Source organism: Neophocaena asiaeorientalis, unplaced genomic scaffold, assembly GCF_003031525.2.
Source record: "Neophocaena asiaeorientalis asiaeorientalis breed wild unplaced genomic scaffold, Neophocaena_asiaeorientalis_V1.1 scaffold489, whole genome shotgun sequence".
Taxonomy (NCBI): domain Eukaryota; kingdom Metazoa; phylum Chordata; class Mammalia; order Artiodactyla; family Phocoenidae; genus Neophocaena; species Neophocaena asiaeorientalis.
In genome coordinates this window covers 1,004,785-1,018,399 of record NW_020174791.1, presented here as the reverse complement: position 1 = coordinate 1,018,399, position 13,615 = coordinate 1,004,785, and positions in this window count along the sequence as shown.

The following is a 13,615-nucleotide window of genomic DNA, read 5'->3' as shown; positions in this document are numbered from 1 at the left end:
ATGTACATATATAAATACATAAGGACACACACACACACACACACAAACACATACACACACACCCCTCTTTTGTACTGTAGCAATTTTTGAAGACCTTCAATGTTCCTTTTTAAAGAAAAAACGTGTTCTCGGTTACAAAATCTGATTTCTTTAACGTGCTTAGTATGAACAGAATGAACTGGTGTTTTCTACTTTGCAAACACACACAGGCATACATGTGCATACACACACACGTACGCACATATATATGCATATATCGGAAATGCAGTTCCGCGAGCGAGCGTCTTCTTCCTGGTGACCTGGTGTCCCACTGCCATCCATGCCAGGTGGCCTTGATGCACGCCAACTGGCCCTTGAATGGCATGTCCTGCGTTTGCTAGGCGTTTGGTGAGTGGCGCGATGTGTGATTTATTATCTTGGGCCAGAGTGAAGAATGCCGTGGTTTTATATACATCCATACATATACGTAATCTATAGACACATAAATACGATCTTTTTTCATTGAATTGTTTGAAGAAGCTACCTAATAGCCATGTGCACATGTGTGTGGCCAGCCGCCTACAGATGGGCCTGAGGATCAGATTGGTGGGGGCTGGTGGATCCTTGGCCATCTTTGTGTTATACAGGCATAGACCGAATTAAAGAAATTTTCCAGTTGCAAAAATTAAAGGAATACATCCTTGTAATGTGTGTGCATATGTCAGAGCAGGACTCAGAAATATGTGAGCTCCCCGTTCGTTTGGCAAGGAGCGCTGGAGCCCCGGATCGGTGTGCTCTGCATTTCTTTCCCACATGCTGGCACTCAGAGGTTGCCCGCTCTTTCCTGAGCCCACAAGTGACTTTAAATTTTGGTGCAGATGGTGGCAAAGATGCTGTCTCTTGTCGGCTCCCTTGGTCAACCTGTGTGCTCTGCCATCAAGGATTCTACTGTGGAGCCTCCCAGTGGAAACAGGGGCCCAGACAGGAGTCTCCTTACAGAGGATCCCAGCCACACACTTCGCTGAAAATACTCCCTGCCAGCCCTCACCTTACAAAGGCACCCCGATGCCCCATCGTGTGGTTAGTGGGGGGCACTGTAAGGGATGGGGGTGTCTATCTGGGCTTCGTGCTTCCCAGTTAGGCAGAGGGCGTGTCCTCCTTCTGGGGACCCCAGATTCGGGACACATGGCCTGTCTCGTATGAGTCATTTCACCAGTAGGGCTTGCAATGCCACAGACCAGGTTGGCAGGCAGGGAACTAACTCCCCCCACCGCCCTCCCACTTATTGGTCAGGCCGGTGACCTGATTCTTCCACCAGGCTCCCTCTGCAACACCTTGAAAAGTTGGCTTTGGTACCTTTTGAAATATGGGACAGTAAAATGATGCCAGTGGAGGGAAAACCTCATTTTTGTCACACCCACTAAGATCGGTATTGGTGATAGCTGCTCCCAAAGTAGGATTTTTGGTTTTCGTTTTGTCACTTCCCATGTCCCCGCAAAGCCTGAACAGGACGCAGCAAACATCCACCCCTGACATCCATCGCCTCCAGGCTCTAGACTCACAGCACGGCCTGCGCTCCACTCTCTACCCGGCATCCAGCTCACACATCTCATTATCCTCGGGTCACTCTCCCACCGGAGGGCGGCTCTGGGGCCTTCCTGACTCAGGCGAGCACAGCCTGGTGTGAGCGCCAGCTGAGGGCTGTCAGCATCCTTCAGGGCCGAGGGACCTGCCGCTCTGTGTCAGATGCTCTGAGACGAAGGTGGTGGCTGAGGGGCCTGTTCTACCACTGACAGCAGAGCCTGGGATTCCTGCAGGGATGCAGCTCAGCGACTACTGCGTCGCCTCTGACTGCAGCTCGGCCCTTTCCCCGGACCTCAGGCTGCCCTCGGGATGCCTGAGCACCAGGTGGTACCGAGCTTTGCAAGGAACCTGAGAATAACGACCCCTCCCGCCCCCAACACACGCGCACACACACACACACGCCCCTTGGCTCGCGCCCAGGGCAGGGCTGGGGGACACACATACAGCCACCAGACAAGCCACACTTGCAGTTCCCCACCGGGAAGTCTAACATCTGTCAAGACAAATCCACTTTGGGGAAAGCTACGATTTCATGATGATTGAGGAAGTGTGTGTAGAGATGTTTTATTTTATTTTTTTAATGGTTACCTGGAAACATGATCTCTATACAAAGAGATAACAAATGAAAGTGAGCGGGCTTACAAAACTCAGCTCCACCCACAGTCAAGTCTATGAAACAATACAATGTGGTATTTTTCCTGAATCAGGCCCCGTGTACACGTGTCCAAGCATTGCATGTATCTGTGTCTGATGAGTTTGACCCGGCCACCCTTCCTCAGCCCTGGGGTGATTTCCTGGGTCAGTCAGTGTTCCCTCTTCTAGGCTCCTTGGGTTTCAGAGTCCATCAGCGATCCCTCTGTGATCAACCTCAGAGCTGTAACTTCTTAGGCCCCAGGGCCCCAGTTCTTACATTTGCTTTAGCTTTTTTTTTTCTTCTTCTTCAAGAAAGGTATTCAAAGGAAGGTACTCACCATATTGTTTGGTGAGGTCCCCAAAGACGTGTCCACCTCCATCTTATCCCCTCAGGGAGTCTGAAACCCCACAATCATCAGCCCCTGGGCAGCACATCACCTCTGTCCCTTGCCTACCTATCGACTCTTAAAACTTTTAAAACAACAGGGCTTGGCTTTCAGGAACTCTCTGCTGTGTGGTCAAGTCTATTTCTAGGCTTAATCACTTCTGTGTGTACTTGACGCCATTTTTATCTGGTTGAAATAACGAGTGTAATTCCTTTCATTTACAAGTTCTGAGTGCCATGGGGAAGATGCTCCAGGCAAGATCAGGAAAGCCTCCTGACCTTTTCCTACCGGACTCAGAGTCCAGCAGTGTCCAAGGAGAGGCCACTTAGGAAGCCGTGTTTTCTCCGAAGTGTTTCCAGTCCTTCCCAGTCCTGAGTGCGGGTGGCCTTCTCGGGTTGCCTTCAACTCCCAGACATTGATCTCAGTCCTCCACGGGACATTTTAAACTTAGAAGCCTACAGTCCTCAGCAGATCCCGCCACCTCTCTGAATTTGACCACCAGGAATTCAGTAATTACTGCAGGGACCTTGCCCTCTTCAAACATTCGTACTTCGGACAAGTTTGTTACTCTTTCTCGGCCACGTTTCAACATCAATCAGAACTTTCCTTACAGGTTTTGGCCTTCAGGAATTCTGTGTGTGGATGTCCACTCCCATGTGTTAGCTCATGAAATGGACACAATAGAAAATAGACCCTTTTGCCCCGTGTGGTCTCCATTTGACTCTATTGCCCATAGAGATATTCCATCGCTTTCGCTTCTTCTCCCAGATGGTTCAGCATGATCAGTAGCTCAAGATGCTTATCTTGGAAGATAATAAGAGGAACCAGGGCTGAGGTTCAGGGCTGGGACCAGCAGCTCTTTTATGGTCAGGCTGGATCTTCTCATACCTTTCATTTCAAAATGGCACGCGTACACACTTTTTCTTTGTCTACATTTTGACACTCTTTCATCAGGGAAATCTCAGCCTAAGTGAGTCTCGACATTCCACTGGGCTCTCTTTCCCTGGCTCTTCCAAGGGTCTATTGCACAAGTTAGGATGGGAAAAGATACTGAGTTCTGTTGAGATTCAGCTGTCATTCTTGCTGCAGCATGGGGGTTCTTTAAGAAGGCACTACTCATATATGCACTTAGGAGAGAAACATCTCTTTGTGGCTCCTGCAATTAGCTGAAAATCCATCCATCTGCTTATTCAACAAAGACTTGTTGATCTTCTGCTATGTTGGTGATCAGTGAGGAGCAAGATGGACATGGTCCTGCCCCTGTGGGTTTTACTTTCTGTGCCAGATAGAGGAAGACAATTGACACAGAGCAAACAATAATTTCGATAGAACGATGCGTGATAGGAAGGCAACAGAGCAGAATGACAGGAAAGAAAGAAAGAAATGGGAGTTGTCTGGGTTTCTTCATCTGGCCATCATTTCCAACTGGGAAATCATCACTTGCTTCCTGAAGGTCGGTCTGAGATTGAGGGAGCAAGAACGCCTTACTCTTATTTCCTGGATAAAAATGCAGTGCCGAGGAATAAGGTGTCCTAGTCATGACAAGCTCTTCCACCCCTCAGTCATTCTAGCAAGGAGTGACACGGCAGGGGAAACAGAGAGATGGGACCAGGATGAGGTATGTCGCCCAGGTGATGAACTTGGTCTCTTCCTGGATGGCTATCCCCCTCTCTCCCAGGTCCCCTCCCCATCCCTAGGTTGTCAAGTCACCATTAGGTCAACCAGGTCTCAAGGAGGACAAAGGAATTCAAGGACAAAGAGGAGGTGCACTGGACACCAGGGGCCCCAGGGAGAGCCACCCCTCCTCATTAGAGAAGGCAGCTGCCTTTTCCAAAGTTCAACCTCAATACAGAACGTATTCAGTAACATACTTCTAAACAACATCTGCTTTTATTCCAAAACACGCTATGATTCATGTAATTTTGGAGTGGTTACTTCGGTGCAGTTTGTCAATTTCCTATGCCGTACTGTTTTTTGATAGTTTGTTTGTTTTCCGATGTAAATAGCACAGCCTACATAAATGAGCCAAACTCTCACCATCTGAGAATCTTTGATTATTCTTCCCAACTTGTGCTTTTTCGCCTACTCTGAGCCAAGATCTCCGTGTTAGTTACACTCAGCGTTATTACTGGGGCTTCCTTCCAGGTCTTAAATGATTGATTGCCATTTTGAAATATGCTTCCAGCCCTTCATTCCAAAAACTGTAAGGCATGGTTGGGCAGTTTTGCATTTCTGGGTTTCGAGTTTGCATTTGAATGTAAAGAGTGGGCTAAACAGAGGTGTAGAGAGAGAAGCAATATTTTTAGATCACCCCACCCACTAAACAAACAGAAAGATTGAGCTTCTTTGGACCACAAATGATTCTAGAAAGATACCAGCCAGCAAGCCTACTATAGCTAAACTCCAGAGTTCAAATCGGTCATCATGTGAGCATGCAAGTAAGAAATTTAACTATGGGCCAGTCTCTCTTTATGCCAAAGGGGCAGCTGTAACATTTGCACTTTGTCAGGGAAGCAGCCCCGCCAGAGCAGCCAGCCTCCCAGGGTAGGGGGTGGGCTTACACGTACCCCCTTCCACTCTGCTTCACTGTAGTTGAGTAGGTTCAACATCTAGTCTGCACCGATGAGAAAGCTGTGCACACAACGGGGCCAAGAATATAAAAGGGCAAGGAGAAGGCAGGTGAGATGCTTGTGTGGGCTCTTGAAGGCAGTAGTACATGGACAGAGCGGGGTTGGGGGCGAGGGCCTTCTCTCCATGCATTCCCAGACATCAGGACAGCGACAGGTGCACACTTCGCACTTGTAAACGCATGACCCACACCCAACTGTAAAGGCAACTGAAGAGAATGGTCATCTGGGTTATAATATGTGTCTGTGTTGGAGCTGGAATGCTAACATCAATCCTTCCAGGAGCCCCACTGCATTTCCCACTTGATGGTTTCCCTGTTAAATGCTCCAAGACTTACTGGGTGTAGAATCAAGAGAGTAATTTTGAATGAATCCATAAATCTAAGTCTTATATGGAACAGCCTCAGCTTAAGAGGGGGGTATAAACTGGGCCAGCCCTGCCATCAGGGACACAAAGCTTTATAAGCACTTAGGGTGGGGGGAGTGTAAATAGCTAGTGAGTAGTGGGGGAAGGGTCAGTGAACCTGTAAATGGCCCTGTTATCTCTTCCATGTAGGTAGGAATCAGAACACACATGTACCATGGAGCGCATAAATTGAATGGGTTAAAAGAATAAGCCGAGAGGGTTGCTAAGACATCCCCTGGGGCTGAATTAACTCTTTTCCTATCTTGAATCTCAAAGTAAAATATCTGCTGAGTCATGGAATGGACGCAGAGAAGGTCAGATTGTAGGAAACCCTTCTTCATAAAGTTAATTATTCTTTCCTAGGTGGTCTCTGTCTTAAAAATAAAATCCCCTGGAGACCTGGATTCTTATCAACACCCAAATATTTGCAACACCAAATAACTCCCCAGAAGCTTCATTCGTATGTGGACTGTCCACACTGGTGGGGTTCTGTCGGACTTTTGAAATTCTGCAGTAGATTCTTCAGTGTTGATGTTTGTAGCTTTGGAATTGGTGAACTGGCAGTTCACGCCAGTCTTACTGACTGTGGCAAGTTATTGCTTCCGGAGAAGTGGGGAGAACATTTTTCATGGGAGAAATGAATCTTAAGTTCTAGTTTTGGGCATCATCATGTACCATGAAGACTTGTTGCCACTAAAAGTCTGGGATGGGGAACACTCTGAGGACCCCCGATACAATTGTTTCAAGTCACCACGCAGGAAACTACAAGAACAACCACCATTGTCCCAAGCCAAAAGGGACACCTTCAAAGCCATTGTGACACCCCAAACCCAATTTCCAGCCTTTGGGGGATTAATTGGAGTAGGAGAGAGGGGTTTTTCTGAAGTTTTAGGTTGCTGGAATCCACATAGCAGTAGAGCAGTGAACCAATAGCACTGTTCTTGACAAGGTTTCGTGTGGCAGTGGCTACCACCAGAAATAACTCTCTCCCTCTGCCTCCAAAGGCTATTTTAGGCTGGACTCCACTCTGTATTATCTCTCCCTTAGGCTTATGGATTTCTAACATCAAGTGTTGTTGTGACTGCCTACAACTTAAGGTCTACAAGGCAACGTGAGTATTTTTTTCATGATGAACTTACAGCAAGTAGACATGAACTGACATGAAAGTTCTGGAAAGGAGAGATTTCTAAGGCACTGTTAAGTATTGTGCCATTTCCACATACAAGCACAACTGCCAGTCAAGGGCCTTAAAGACAGGGATGGGTGGCTGGTTTTGAAAAGACAGCAGGCTTTACAGAGCCCACCTGTGGCCACATACGCCTTGAGTTGAACTGTCATGACCTACAGAAAACACATTTTGTTTCATTACTTTTGTTCTTTTGCTTTTCATGTGCATTTGGGTTGCTTCCTCTGAAGCCAGAAGGGTGAAAGGACTTGAACGAAATCGGTTCTCAGTCGACAGACCATAAATTTGATCCTTTGATGAATTCCCAGCACAAGATGACATGGAATGGCTTGGGGTTCAGCAAAGGTTTCAGAGATGCATACGTGTTCTGCTTGGTGGGAAGATGAGCACTGTCCATGGCATTTGCTGCTCCCTGAGATGTTCTCCAGTAGCGGGGAGAGGAGATGTGGGAACTTGCAAAGTGTGGGAATGAAACGTTGAGATTTCGGGAAAATATTGTAATCAGTTTTGGGTTCTGGATAATTGGTTTCTTAAAAACTAGAGAGTGTTGTGGTTTTTTTTTTTTCTGCTGTTTTTGGGCAAACCCATTGTAATCCTTTCTTCCTCTTGCCTCCCTTGGAGAAAAAAGATGGTGGGCGATGGAGCCCAGAACACACTTAACCTTTAGCTAAAATTATTTAAAGGAAAAGCAGAACAACAGCCAAGCCTCACCTGACCTTGAATGACTTTGTTAAGTGTACTTAACTCGTAATTGATACATGGATCGACAAGAGATTAACTGATGTTCTGTCTCTCTATACATGCACTGTTGAACATGAGTTAAACCCTTGAACATGACTTAGACCCAGAACGCATTAAACTGGACATTGGAGGAAATGTGAGACTACACATTGATTATCTTTCCAAAGCCTTTTATATTTTTTTCAAAAGGAATAAATGTTAACTGAAAACATTTAGAAAATATCAATAACCAAACAGAAGGGAAACACCGGAAGCCCTTCAGTTACTGTCTAATTCAGTGGAACCTGTTCATGAAGGGCTGAGCGAGAGACAGCAAGTCGCAGAGATCTGTCCATGGTAAGCACGGTTGGCCTAGCTGGCTCCAATGTACGTTTTTGAAAAAGTTAGTCCCATTCGCATTTGAGCACATCTTTGCCGGTTTAACTTGTCATGGACTCAAGTCTTTGCTGATCACGTGCCTCTATGACTAAGTGGAAAATGCAGTCAACCATTTGGATGTTTTGTTTTCACATCCATCATCAAGCATGGATCCCTGGGCACATCTGGGTGTTTGGGGGGGTATACACAGAATACTCAGAGAAACATCCAAACTCTTGGCTGGGTTCTTCACATGGGGCATCTATCTGAGGGTCAAAGACCTGAGAACCAGAAGGCTTCATGTTCTTTGCGATACCCCTCGTGTAATTGAACCACACTTGAATTCACCAGGTCTAAGTACATACATTTAAACGTGGACCCATTTCTCCCTCTTCTTCCCCAGCTCACCCGTGGAACTAGGAAACTCACAAACCATGAACTTGAACCACAGGACAAGAAGGTCAATGGTGATGGCCACCCTGGCTCATTTTCACAGCTGTTAAGTTGAATGTTTTAGAACTTTATTTTTCTCCCCTCCTCCCACTCATGTATAGAAACACTGGGTTTATTTTGATTTTCCTAAATTATTTTCTGATACAATAAACTGTTTACTGTTTATTTATACTTTTACATGGATCACTTGTTATTTTTCCACAGAAAAACAGAAGCCTCTCTCTCTAAGTGTTATACATATATATCTATGCCTCAGCTGTCCTTATAGACATATTTATATATCATCTTCCTGAAACAAGTTATTGTAGCTTATTGTTGTGTTTTTCTTTAAATGCATCTCATAATTATGTTAATAAACAGAAATTACATGATATATTGGGGTGGGGGTTGGGGGCTGGGTGTGATTTCCATACAGGTGAACTTTTATTCCAGATTTTTTTAAGTTGTTTCTGTATTTCAGAACTATGTACTTTGGAAAATACTGTCGATGCGGCACCTATATCAACTTTGCTTTGTACATTTAGTACTCTGATGTTGCTATTAAAAAAAACATAATATGAAAAAAAAGAGACAAAAGAATCACCATTAGTTCAGGCCGTGACCTCAAAATGACTTTTTCTAAATGCTATTTGTTTATTTCTTTATTTTTTAACAGTATTATATGAAACTTACTCTAAGAATATGGGTATTCATGTCTATGTCATGGTTCACATATTCTAAGATTCCCTCCCTGTATATTCATTATTTCCAAACCAATTCTTTCCCAGTTCAACCACAAAGAAAACATTTCCGGGTCTCCAGGTGTGGGTCCCGGGCTGCTTGTAGCCGAGTCTGTGCCAATGGGGACAGTCCCACAACACTGTACCCGAGACCACAATTGCCCCCAAAATCAGGCTGGGGGTTCCCCATTGTGCTTTTGTGGACGGTCTGAGTCCAGCTCACACCTGCAGAGATTTCCTGCAGAGGAAAGTGCCCCCGAGAGGAAAAGAGGCACAAAGCTTATATTTGTGCCTATCTGTGCCAAGGAAGGGCCCCCATCCTTGAGCCAGGGGACACACAGAGCACGCGTAGTTTACAGGGACAGAAGACGGGCTCAGATCAGGCTAATGATATGTGAGTACGGACCCTGCCACCAACCCAGCGGTTCTTCATCAGGGGCAGTCTTACCTCCCCCCACCCCCCAGGGAACATCTGGCCATGTCTGGAGACATTTTTGGTGTCACGCTGCAGAGGGGTTGGTCCTGGACTCTGGTGGGTAGAAGCTAGGATGTTGCCAAGCATCTTACAACACACTGGATGGTCCCCAAAGCAACGGTCAGACCCAGATGTCCACAGCGCCCAGGTTGAAAAGCCTGTCCTCACCTTCAGGGGATGCAGGCTGAATTCTGCTCTGGTGGTGGGCATGGGTCTTGCTCCACTGATGTGGATTAAAAGAGGATGCCCTTGCCTCAGCGGCAGAGGTTTCCCTGCTCCCAGGGCTGCAGGCTCTCTGGTTGAGTCTGAGAAAGCAGGGACCTTAATTAAGGCCGTCTTCTTTTTTCAGGAAATCACACTATCAGCCCAGAGCGTTCCTCTTCGGACAGCCCCTGTCCACACACCTGCTGTGGTCTCAGTGTTGGGGATCCCTTGAACACACTGCCAAAGTCCTATACACCATCAGCTGTCCCAAGATACCAGGAGCTCGCCTGGCTTGTGCAGGACCCCTAGCCCAGGGTGTGGGGCCGAGCTGAACCCAGTACCTCACCCCATCTGCCCACCTCCAGCCATGGCCTCACAGACCTCCAGAAACATCTCTGCAGCACAGTTCACCAGCTGCTAAGTTTCCTGGCCCCTCTTTAGGTACATCCATTGCCAAGGCCAACATCCAGCCTCAGGAAGACAGGAGAGAAGGGGGCAGGGAGCTGGGGTCCCAGGGATTAGGCAACACAAAAGAGCTGACCTGCACCTCAGGACCCCAGCTGAAGGTCTGCAGAGTTGGCGAAATGAGGTCTCAGCCATCTTTTCTGAGAAGGAAAACACATTCAAGGATGCAGATGTGTCAACGATTGGAAGCAGGGGGTAGAGGATTCCTTTCAAATTCGAATGAGCATCCTTCCCCCCTAATTAGCTCCGGAGTGTAGGTGGCACCCCTCCCCCACCCACACCCTGTGCCCACTGCAGGACCCACAGGTGATTTACGTGTTGCCTCATCCAGCACAGTGGGGACAGATGCGCTTCCATTCCGTCTCCTTTCGGAGCGGTGCCTTTGCCTTTGCTCCTCTCTCACCCTGGGAGCCTCTGTTGGCTTCTGAGGCTGTGAGCCTGCAGATGGCTGTGGTGACCAAGGACTCCCCAGGGAGAACCTCTCCTCAGTCTGTGAGGGGCTTAATGCCCTGAGACACATTGATGAATGGGATACATAACTGTCTTTAACAAGCAGAAAAAACAATACCACTTTGGTCATTTAACTGATATAAACAAATCAACAGCCTGGATGCCATCAAAATAAATTCAAATTTCTCACCAGTGAGAGAGGGAAATTAGGATTTTAGAGTCCATTTGCTAGTGTGTATAGCCCTTGCCTTTGAACTGAAGCCAAGGACATAAATATGGGGTCTCAGTATAGCTGAATACATTTGGCAGAGCTGACCATGATGGGTGTCCAAATGTGTAAGCCCAGCAGAAACCTTTTGGTGCTGGAGGGAGGCTGGAGATGTTTCCCTCTCTTGGAGCATCGGAGGGACATGGCCTGTGACACAAGGTTTCTTCAGCAACCATCACCACTGACTGTAGGGAGGGCAGGGAAAGATGTTTACGGGGAACTAAGGGCCCACATCACTTCCCTCAAGGGGAAGTCAATTCAGCAAAGATGAACACTTGTCCACCACAAAAGCAACTAAACGAACCACCCAGGCTGAAAAAGACCACAGGATTCTAGATCCTACAAGTCTCCTGGTCTACGGGGACGCTGCCTGGAGACATTGTTCATTGTCACAATTAGGGAAGAGGTGCTACTGGCATCTGGCATGTGGAGGCCAGAGATGCTGCCACACCTTTGTCAGGTACAGGATGGCAAAGAATGATCCAACCCAAATGTTAACAATGCCGACATGGAGAAACCCTGCTTTAGGGGAGTTAAAGTTGACCTTCTTTCTGCAGAGGATAACTTTTAATAGACTGGGTGTTGCTTCTCCAACACATCTGGTCTGCCACTGGTTGGCTTCCATGACTGACCGTACAGTCTTCCTTAAAACACCAACTTTGTCAGGAGACAATGATTGCATCACCGGCGGCATCCCAGGCAGCAAAGTACAGGCTCCCCTTTCCCTGTTTTTGTTTTTTATTTTTCAGAATTTGCTTTCTTTCTTTCTTTTTTTTAAAAAAATTTTTAAATTTTATTTATTTTATTTTTTTATACAACAGGTTCTTATTATTTATCCATTTTATACATATTAGTGTATATATGTCAATCCCAATTTCCCAATTCATGACACCACCACCACCCCCCTGCCGCTTTCCCCCCTTGGTGTCCATACATTTGTTCTGTACATCTGTGTCTCAACTTATGCCCTGCAAACCGGCTCATCCATACCATTTTTCTACATTCCACATATATGTGTTAATATATGATATTTGTTTTTCTCTTTCTGACATACTTCACTCTGTATGACAGTCTCTAGATTCATCCACATCTCTACAAATGACCCAATTTCGTTCCTTTTTATGGCTGAGTAATATTCCATTGTATATATGTACCACATCTTCTTTATCCATTCCTCTGTCGATGGGCATTTAGGTTGCTTCCATGTCCTGGCTATTGTAAACAGTGCTGCAATGAACATCGGGGTGCGTGTGTCTTTTGGAATTATGGTTTTCTCTGGGTATATGCCCAGTAGTGGGATTGCTGGGTCATATGGTAATTCTATTTTTAGTTTTCTAAGGAACCTCAATACTGTTCTCCATAGTGGCTGTATCAATTTACATTCCCACCAGCAGTGCGAGAGGGTCCCCTTTTCTCCACACCCTCTCCAGCGTTTGTTGTTTGTAGATTTTCTGATGATGCCCATTCTGACTGGTGTGAGGTGATACCTCATTGTAGTTTTGATTTGCATTTCTCTAATAATTAGTGATGTTAAGCAGCTTTTCATGTGCTTCTTGGCCATCTGTATGTCTTCTTTGGAGAAATGTCTATTTAGGTCTTCTGCCCAATTTTGTACTGGGTTTTTTTTTTTTTTAATATTCAGCTGAATGAGCTGTTTATATATTTTGGAGATTAATCCTTTCTCCGTTGATTCGTTTGCAAATATTTTCTCCCATTTTGAGGGTTATCTTTTCATCTACTTTGTAGTTTCCTTTGCTTTGCAAAAGGTTTTAAGATTCATCAGGTCCCATTTCTTTATTTTTGTTTTTATTTCCTTTACTCTAGCAGGTGGATCAAAAGAATCTTGCTGTGATTTATGTCAAAGAGTGTCATTTATTTCTACTCTGATCTTTATGATTTTCTTCTTTCTGCTAACTTTGGGTTTTGTTTGTTCTTTCTCTAGTTCCTTTAGATGTAACCTTAGATTGTTTATTTGAGATTTTTCTTATTTCTTGAGGTAGGCTTGTATTGCTATAAACTTCCCTCTTAGAACTGCTTTTGCTGCATCCCATAGGTTTTGGATGGTCGTGTTTTCATTGTCATTTGTCTCTCGGTATTTTTTGATTTCCTCTTTTATTTCTTCAGTGATCTCTTGGTTATTTAGTAACATATTGTTTAGCCTCCATGTGTTTGTGTTTTTTATTTTTTTCCCTGTAATTGATTTCTAATCTCATAGCATTATTGTCAGAAAAATTGCTTGATATGATTTCAATCTTCTTAAATTTACTGAGACTTGATTTGTGACCCAAGATTTGATCTATCCTGGAGAACGTTCTGTGTGCACTTGGGAAGAAAGTCTAATCTGCTGTTTTGGGATGGACTATAATATAAATAAAAATTAAATCTATCTGGTCTATTGTGTTATTTAAAGCTTGTGTTTCCTTATTAATTTTCTGTTTGGATGATCTGTCCATTGGTGTAAGTGAGGCGTTAAAGTCCCCCATTGTTATTGTGTTACTGTCAATTTCCTTTTTTTATAGCTGTTAGCAGTTGCCTTATGTATTGAGGTCCTCCTATGTTGGGTGCATATTTATTTATAATTGTTATATCTTCTTCTTGGATTGATCCCTTGATCATTATGTAGTATCATTCCTTGTCTCTTGTAACATTCTTTATTTTAAAGTCTATTTTATCTGATATGAG